Raw genomic sequence first — 10,417 nt, 5'->3', positions numbered from 1 at the left:
CTGACTTGATTTGTGCTGAAAGGACCACAGACAGACCTTCATCTGCTTCCCAGCAACCAAAGGTCAAGCTATTTTCATGCTTCTCTGTCTCATTTTCTTCCTTCTGGGACTGATCCTCTTCTAATACTGTCACACACCCCTTTAAAAAAATTTTTTTTTCACTTTGTGATTAATTGCAGGTCTCTTTTAAGTATAATATAAACCTATTTAATTATTTTACAAAAAAATAATTCTTATGTAGAGTTTTCTCTTTGCCCTTGACTCCAGGCAAGCTGAGATATTTGCCATTCTCCAAAGGTATGAGGCACCTTCATCTCTTGATGCTTTTGTGTATGCTGCTTCATTTACCTAAAACGCTCATTCTTTCTTTCTGTGCCTGGCTGATTTCTATTACCCTTCAATGTTTAGCTTAGTTATCACTGACTCCAGAAAACCTTCCCTATGCCATTTGGTCTGGATTATGTGCCCCTAGATTGTTTTCCCTACATTGTATCTTGGCTCATCACTCTACTCCTCACACTGTATTATTGCCATTTTGTTGCCCTCGTGCACCCCACCACCACCATATAAGCCAAATTAGAGCAATCGCTGCTTCTTTTTCTTTTCTATTGCCTGTGCCAAGCATGGGGCTTGACACACAGTAGGTACAAAACACATGATGGTTGAAAAAATGGATGAGCATTTGGAAGAAGAATCAGCTTGCCGTATTGTTAATTTCAAACATATATTTTATGGCAAATAGTTATATGATACAGATGGAAGAAAATGTGTTTTAGAATCAGAAGACATGAAGTATGACCTAGATAAGAATATTAGCTTCCACTCCTTTCAATTTATACCTCTGCAAAATAAAACTGTACTGATTCTTAATGATAAAAACAATTCTTAGAGACAGATTATTATTATTTTTTCATTGTAAGAGACAGTGAAGTGGCTTGGAGATTTTTAGTTAACTAAAAACTGTGTATTGAGCCTTTAATTTGTATTTTTCACAGTATACCACGTATAGCAACTTTAAAAAATAATTCAGAGCTGAACAGATATATAAATGTTCAAACAGATCAATGTTCTAACAATGACAAAGCCTATTTGGCAGAGACCTCAAATTCATATGCCAATGTATATAGGAAAAGGAAGTATCAACTCAGGATGGTTGGTTGGGGGAGGGCTTCAGGAAAGGGATTTTACAACTGAAGGGATGAGGACCAGCAAAGAGTAATAGAGTTTTATAACCGAATGGGTTCTTAGAGTCACCTATCTCTTTTGATTTAGAACAAGTTCAGCTGAGGTTTGATGAGTTGTAGACAAATCAAAGAATTCATTCTTGCTTGGAATTTAAGATTCTCAATCTGGTACTCTTTCCACCATAACATCTGACCTCTTGTACATAGACTGAGGCTAAGGCCAGGAGTAATAGGGCACATGCAAAGCCAAGGGTAGAAAGAAAAAGTAGTGGGGTCAAGACCGAGAGAGCACATGTGGATTCAAAGCTCCACCTAGATATTCTAGACAAAATTCAGTCAGACATTTCAAAAGTCACACGAAGTACATATCTGCTTTTATTTTCCCTGTCCAGCCTCATTTTCTTTGACAAGAAAACTCCAATTTTCCTCAAAGAACTGTCTTTTCCAGACTCAGCCCTTGTAACTTAAATATTGCCACTTTAGGAGCAACCTCGTTGTTAATCTGTTTATTTCTAGATTTACTGCCCTAGAATCTTAGATATCTGTAAACATTAAAAAGTGGTAAAAGAATATGATATTTAATCTTTGGAAATTCTGAGATCTAACTTGTTGAAGATTGTCATCCATTCTATAGTAGTGTTTATGCTTTATTTCAGTTAAATATTTATTAAAGCATTTTTCCACCTCTGACGTTGTGAACCTTTGCCTTTACCTGCTAAGATCATCTCTAATACATTTAAACTTCATTCTCAACTCTCCTAAATGTATAGTCTCCATCATTAGGCTTCTGCTAGACACTGTTCCACACAGCTTCTTAAGGTCCATATTCCATATCATCAATGGTAGCAGTATGAGTTTTCTCTGTCAGGTGTGTTTTTTGAACATTGCTTCTCTATCTTCAGAAGAGTGCTGGCTCTGCAGGTAGACATCTTTGGGTTTGAATGCTGGCCACACAACATGTTAGCTACATGACCTTAGGAAAGCTACTTACCACCACAAAGCATAATTTTTTTTTATCTGCAAAATATGTAATAATTTATGCCTACCTCATATGATTATTGTAGGTATAGATGAATATCAGAGGTCATGGTACTTAGTAAGCACTATAAATATTAGATATTATTAATATCATTATTATTCTTGCTCCAATGCAGTCACTTTGGGTACTCTTTTCCATATATTTGTTCTACTTTTAAGTTGTTAAATTTTATAGCATCTTTCAATATTTTTAAAACTGAAAACTTAGTCAATTTTTATTCTAATATACAAATTTAATATTGATACTGGATTCTTTACTGGTCATTTGGTGATAAAGTAATATTTCTCCCTAATAACCCTAGGCATATTAGATAGATGATAGATGATAGATGATAGATAGATAGATAGATAGATAGATAGATAGATAGATAGATAAATACCAGCTAGAGAGATGTCACTGTGTCTGTCTCTACTCTTTACCACTAGATTTCATCATCTGTCTTAATGAAGGACTGAGTACATCTCACTATCCATTCCCAGCTCCTGTAACAGATGACCTGGCAATCAGAAAGAAGAAAGGGAGAGAGAGAGAGAGAGATAGGAAAGAGATACCAAAGAATTACCTCATAGTATTTCCATTTTTTTTTTCACTCTGAATTCTAGAAAGCATTTTAAAGTGGTGTGTGGAAATTTTATATATGTATCTCAATCATTCACATATGTATATATATTTCCCCATATAATCAAAATGTTAAAAAGCTCCAAATTTCTACTTAATTAAACTATAATGTGTACAATATTTCTTTCAATAAATGTTCCTATTGATATTTTTTATTGTATCAAAATAGAGATATTGCTTTGTTATATACTTTGTGTAAATATACTTCATTCATTCAATATAAAATTGTTGATCACCTATTGTTGGGTAAGCAATATGCTAGGATTCTGGGACTAGGAAGACGAATAAAATATGACCTCTGCTTTCCTATAGATTACCAATTAATGAAGTAGAGTGACTAGTAGGTAGATAAATTGTGATATAACATGGCAAGCATGTGATTCAATGGAGTTATAAGTTAGCATGCATCCTGAAGATAACGTAACTAACACAACGGCAAACTGAATGGTCATCTTAACACTAGCTCTTTTTTTTTTCAGAACAGAATGCATTCAGTTATAAACTTAAAAAAAATTAATATTAATTTTGTTCTCTCACATCTTAGCCTTTAAAAAACTACTCAGGAGCACTCTTTCTGCCTTCCCTTTAGAGACGCCCATCTTTTCTCTTCTAACTCGACTCTTTAACATTTGCCTCTATCATTTCTCTCCTCCCAAAAGTGGATGGTAAGGGCATAGCCAAAGGTGAAGGAATGATACAATTATTGGGGTACGAGCAGATATGTCTTTTGATGCAATGACGGAAACTCAACTCAAACTTGCTTAGGCAAGAAAGATGACATATCATTTCCCACAACCAAATGGAATGGTGAGGAATATGCCATCCATTGGGGACTATTGTAGCTAGGGGATTCGACTACGGACAGGGTTCTCTCACCATCACATACACCTATTTGCACATCCATTTCATTCTTCCAAACAGCCTTCCTTCACAGTGTTGAAGCAATGACTACTGGTAGCTCCCAAGCTATTATGATACAGCAAGAGTTCCTTTTATCGGTTTCCACTTGAAAAACTCTTTAGAAAATTTTCGATTAGTCAGGTGTGATCAGGAGCAATGAAACATGACCAGAAGAGTAGAGTCTATAAGAAGTTTATGGTTCTTGTCCAACCATGCTGTGGCGGAAGAGGAAGAGAGAATATTTTTGAGAAGACGAATGACTGGTGGGCAAACAGAAGCAGTCATACATACGTGCTCACTTTCGATGAATGTTTTCTGAGTCCTATTATGTACCAAACACTGGACTTGGTGCCACAGTTTACTGGGGAAGACTAATATTAGTCAAGCAATCTATAACTAAGCCCTTGATGAAGACAGCAGCAGTTGCCTGTTGTAGGTGAATTCCACTCTCTACAAACTTCCTGAACCTGACCACGGCCAACTCTTGCAGCTTGGACAACAAAGCCACTGTAAATATTCTCGGAATAAACGTTTTCATCAGAAATTATGCTTAATAGAGATATTGGAAGAGCTGGGGAGGAAAGATCAGAGTTTCAATGAAAATCAAGGGCACTGAAGCTAGAAAGTCAGGGAAGTTGGTGGAGACCTCTACTATCTGCAGCAAAAATGTGCATGGTTCTCATGTGCTTGCTGAAAAGCTGCTGTGACTCTCATGCCTGCCTACGAGTCTGGCTGCCACCACATACAGAGACTTCTCTTTGCTGCTTGACGTTCATGCAACTTTCCCTCAAAGGGAAATTCTACCCAGAATGAAATACGAAATGAGAGTTTGGGGAATGTAATTTCCCAGATCTTAGAAGAATGTGGTTATGATGCTGAGTTGGCAGCCGAGGATCTACCCCAGCTTCCTCAGCCTGTTTCAGATGTTAGCGTGCTGGCCAATGTTTTGTGATGATCCACTTTTGCCAGTCACTGTGCCCAGCATTTCACATCTTCTCATCGAAGCCTTACAACAACTCTAGTGGTGATGTGGGGACAGAGGGTGTAGGAGAGGGAGAAAGCTTTATTTTCTGTGTTTTACAAATAAGAAAACTAAAGCTAAGTGAAGGAACTGTCCATTGGTTCCACAGCTGATCTAACAGTGGAGCTGTGGTTCAAATCCAGATCAAGAGAATCCGATTTTTGAACTGCACACAACACTGCCCTTCTAATCTATTCCTTCTCTGATATAATTACTGGTTATGACTAAGGGAGCCAACACTAGTTTATTTTCTCATGTAGTTTCACTGCAGATGGCACTTCTAATTTCAATAACATGTAAAAGAGCCATTTGGGAAGATATGTTTAAGGAGATGTATAAGGCTTAGAGTCCTAAAAGATAGATGGATTCCCAAAGAAAATGTCAGCAATTGTGAGAGAAGCTAAATAGAATGTGTGCACTGTGGACGGGTGGGATTCCTTCTCTAAAATTATTCAAGGCAAAAAAAAGTATCTGAAAATGGGTTAGTGATAGGATTAATCTTTTTAAAAATAGGAAATAGTAACACTGCCATGAAATTGTAAGAAAAATTTATACTCCTGTGAATGGTAATGTAACATGAAAGTATGTTGAAATGAAGAAAGGCGCTAGTGCAATGAAAATGAAAGCCAGTTATAATGGAATATGAGGCAAAGAGAGCATGTCAGAAGAAAATGTACGATTGATTATCAGAACAATTTTAGAAAGAGCGTGAAAAAGAAAGGGCAAGAAGGAGTAAGAGAACAAGAGAGTGTGTGAAAGGGACTATGTGTGGAAGATTCAAGTCATATACTCTGGCTTCAGAAAGAAGTAATTTATAGAGCGACATTGTTCAAAGGCTTAATGAGGAAGCTGTCAGTACCACTCCAGTCCTGTATGATCTCACACTCTCCAAACAATGTCTGCATACTAATGTGATATCTAAGTACTTCGATATTGGCAGTTGGGTATCTTGTATAGTAGGAATGATCTTTTCGATTACTGGGAAGATGTGTTCCCAAATAAATACACATATCTGAGATTTGCTTCATAAATGCATTTCTAATACATATAAAATCAGACTAATAAATTTCCCAAGACCTCACTGCAGAAATGGTATATTAAAATTGTGGACCCGGAAAGCTGAGAGACAAATACTAGGTCACTACAATGACTCCATCAAGACTCAGAGACTCCACGGATGGCATCAGATATGGCCTGCAGCCTCACCTTCCTGTGTCCACAAGAGGAAATGCAGTTGTTTCACTGCAGATACAAAAATGAGAAAACTGTGTCAAATGTGTTCCACTGGGAGTCAGTGTGCTATACTTCTGAGTTCTCAGCTTGTATGAGAAGGATGTTATGAGGCTGTCCCCATTTAGTATCTGTGATGATTTAACACCTGTTTTAAAACATGACAGCAAAATTACCCTCAAGGTGCAAGAGAACATAGTTTTAAATAATAATAAATTCCCATTTTAGGGTGATTGATTTAAGAAATGAAATGATTTTTAAAAAAATTTATGAGGCACAAGCAACTAATTGTCTGTGATGAATGATATTTTTTTAACCCTCTAGTCAAATTGATTTGTATTTGTGCATCCTGACAATAAGCAACATCGAATGGGAGGTAATGAATCTAGTACTCTACTAATTCCAAAGCCATTCAATTCAAATTTTGAGAAGAAAAAAGAATGACACTATGAGAAGAAAATAAGCTTCCTTTAGGGGTTTCTAGTCACTCAACTGAACCACTCAGAGTTCTCAAAGGAAAAGATCTCTAGCTATTTCTAGATATTTCCCCCCAAATCTTTAAGCTTCTTTCTATTCAACTGGTAAAATCTGTATCACGCTAACCTGTCATCATCTTATCATCCTTCACCACTGAAATTTGAAAGAAAAGCTCTTGCTGAGGTGGCTTGGAAGGAAACACAAAATTGTGAAATTTTCAGTAAATAAAGCTCCTGGCAGCAATTGGGCAGCCCATTTTTGTCGTGAAGCTCAGGGTCTCTGCTATCTCCTCATAGGTGGCTGCTGTGGTATAGCTGGGAAAATGCAAAATATAAATAAGTAGAAAGAGCCAGGTGGCATGGGGACTTAGTAAAGCAACTTTTCCTTTCTGGAAGTTTGTGTGAAAAATAATGCCGAAATCAAAATCCAAAAGTATTGGGTGGAGTGAACACAGTCTCTGGATACTTGGCTGTGGAAACTCAAAAGCTCCAAGCCTTCTAGCCAAGTGCAGTGTGATTGGCAGCTTGAAGTGATGGCTGCAATGGAAATAGCAGGCATGTACATCAGGGCTGAGGTGAGTGAACAGAAACGCATGGATCCCTGAAGAAAGAGTGTGGAGAGAGAGAAATGATATTTTGGCACTCAGGAAAGTTTCTGGATTCAGCATATCATGTTGAATAAAAGATAATGTGTACTTGGCAACAGAAATGAAACTTAATGACTCATTAGTTGAGATAAATCTGATTCCTCTTGAAAGAAATTCTGTCTCAGGTTACAGACTTGAGTAATTATGTACGTCAAGACGTAACTTATTTACTTATAAATCAGAATGAGGATGAATCTAAATAGTAGCAAAAGGGAAAATAGAAGAAATAATGACTAAAATGTTCCAGAATACTAAATAGTACTTAGGCAGGGGTAATAAATTGCTAAAGTTTGAACATAATAATTTATGAACATGTGATATATAGCCCTGCTGTGTTGATTTTTATTTTATCTAAGTTGGTGTTCTCACCAGTAAATCACCTACCAGCCAATTCCAAAATGAAAAGAAAAATACACACACAAAAGGCCTTAATTCCCACAAAAACCAGGCTTTAACCTTGAACCTCTAACATGTGGTAACAAGGGATGCAAATATTTAGAATTAAATGGAACCGGCAGCACCTGATTATCAAGTTCTAGGACCTTTTGTTTCACCTACAATCTGAAATGTGTGGCCTACATACTCATGCAAAAATGTCTTTGAAATGAAGAAGTCATGATAGGGAAAGGCCTTGCACAGTACTGACTTGATTATGGGAAGACAAATTAAGGGCATGTTGCAGGAAAGGAGGAGAAGGGATTGAAGGAGGAAAGGAAGGAGGGAGGCGTAGAGGGAGGGAAGGAGGAAGGAAGCTGGCTGACGTTACTAATAATAATATGTAAAAATAGATTACTTACGAAATCCAAAATATTATGATCCAGATATTTATGTTAGAATAATAAGCTGATAATAAAGATTCCCAAGGTATATGTAGTCCATAAAGTGGGAAAATGCTCTGAGGAATGATATGGAAGTAATGGAAGACAATCCGTACTGTAATGAGGTACCACAGAAAGTTTCTATGGAGGAGCGTTCTGGTCCAATTGTGATCTCAGAGGACTGCTTTGACAATGATAATCAGTTTACATGTAATAATAAGTAGAGAACTGTACTCTATATAAACCAAATAAAGATTACACATATTGAAAAATTCCATATGGATTATTTTGAACAGAATTGTTCAACTATATGTATACAGGAAATTCAACTTTCTGTATACAAGAAAGATGTATTCAAACATAGGACATATTCCAGGTGGCTCACCTAGGTAGGGACAGGTTGTAATTCTTCGAAGCCTGTGAGCTCCTGTTTTTTCTCTTCTATATAACAAGCAGTTAATAGAGAATATTATTATTCTAGGGATTTGCTTTCCTTTTCTTAAAAAAGAAAATCATCTGCAAATTTCAGTTCTTAATTTCCACTGTAATTTTGCTTAGGTATTTTTTTAACAATATACCAGTGGGTAACAAACTTACTCTTAGAACTACTACTCTCAATGGTAAAGAGCACTTAAAAAATCAAGAAATTAAAAGATCAAAGTCTATTAGAAAAAAATGTGCAAAAACATGAATAGACAATTTACAGGAAAAGGTATACAAATGACCCCTAAATATATGAGAAAATGTTCATATTTAATTTTTGTCCAGAAATTCCATTTTTAGTCATTTAACCTATGATATATCCCCCAATCACAAAAACTCAAGGTTATTCATTGCAACATTACTTGCAATATCAAAATACTGGAAATATCAAAATACTGGAAATCTTATGTATGGAAATGCCCATACATAAGAGAATGGTTGAATAAACTATGGTACTTTTGTACAATGAAGGACTATCAAGGACTATAACAAGAGTGAGCATCTCTATTACCTGATATTGAGATATTTCAAGAATATACATATTAAAAGCAAGGGGAAAATTTTTCTATTACACCCTAACTTTTGTATGAGATAAAAAGGTCATATGTATGTATGCATATTTCTTTTTCTATGTATGTATGCTGTAGACGGAATGTTTGTGTCCCCCCACCCCAAATTCATGTTAAATCCCAACCTCCAATATGATAATATTAGCAGGTAGAGATGTCACATAAAAGATATAGGTATCTGTAAAAGAGCAGATAGTGAATTTAAGAACACATTCATCAACTTACTATTCCTCACTAATTATAAACTCCATCAATATTTATGTTGATCAGTAGGCATTTTCCCACCTCCCATAATTCTGAAATGTCTACTATAATTTCTTCATGTCCATTTACCAAAATATTTCTTTATTTCTTCATTATTTTTTTCTTCTCTCACCCCTATTCTGAGTGCCTACAGCTTCGTTCACCAGGACTATTTCTAACTGTTCATTGTAAACTTTGTTCCCTATGGAATGATTTCGATCTCCAAATTCTTTAAATAGATTAAAGATTTCCTTTAACTTTTTAGACATGATCTGTCTGTAGTTTTTGTAGTTATAGCCCATTCGTGTGTGTGAATTCCCCATCTGTACCCAATGTTCAGCTGGAATCATGCCACAGTTATTTTCTTACATTCTTTTCTTAGAAGAAAAAGAAAGTAGCTGTAGGGTTGAACTGACACTTCTTCCTTCTAGTCTCTACGGATTCCGATAAGGAATCTCCTGTCATTCTAATTGTTTTCCTCCTAGACATGAAGGGTTGTATTTCTCTGACTGCTTTCAAAACGGTTTTGTCTTTAGTTTTTAGTAGTTTAATTTTAATGTGCTTTGGCATTGATTTCTTTGGGATTCATTTAGTGTCCTAAATCTGTAAGGTTATATCTCTTGACAAATTTGAGAAGTTTTCGGCCATTTGTTCTTCTAGTATTTTTTCAGCCCTGCCCTCTTTCTTCCTTTTAGGATTCCAATGATGTGAATATTAGATCTTTTGTTATAATCTCCCAGGTCCCTGGTGCTCTGATCCTTTATGTTTAATTTAACTTTGTTGTTCAGATTAATTTCAGTTGTAGCTATTCTGTCGTATGGCCCCTCCATTCTGACATTGAGCCCATCCACTGTCCTTTCAGTTTTGGTTACTGTATTTTTCAGTTGTAAAATTTTTGTTTGGTTCTTTATACCATCTATTTCTTTGCTGAGGCTTTCTAATTTTTCTTTTGTTTCAAGGGTGTTTTTAGTTGCTCACTTAAGTATTTTTCTGATGGCTCTTTTAAGATATTTGTCAGATAATGCTAACATCTATGTCATCTTGGTATTAGTGTCTTTTCATTGTCTTTTTTCATTCGGTATGCAGTCTTTCTGGTTCTTGGTTTGATGAGTGATTTTTCTATTGCAAACGGGACATTTTCGTACTATGTTCTGAGACTCTGGATCTTGGTTAAACCTTCTGTTGTATA

Source organism: Pteropus medius, unplaced genomic scaffold, assembly GCF_902729225.1.
Source record: "Pteropus medius unplaced genomic scaffold, Ma_sr-lr_union100, whole genome shotgun sequence".
Lineage (NCBI taxonomy): Eukaryota > Metazoa > Chordata > Mammalia > Chiroptera > Pteropodidae > Pteropus > Pteropus medius.
The sequence above is the reverse complement of the archived record's forward strand: the minus strand, read 5'-3'. Positions refer to the sequence as shown.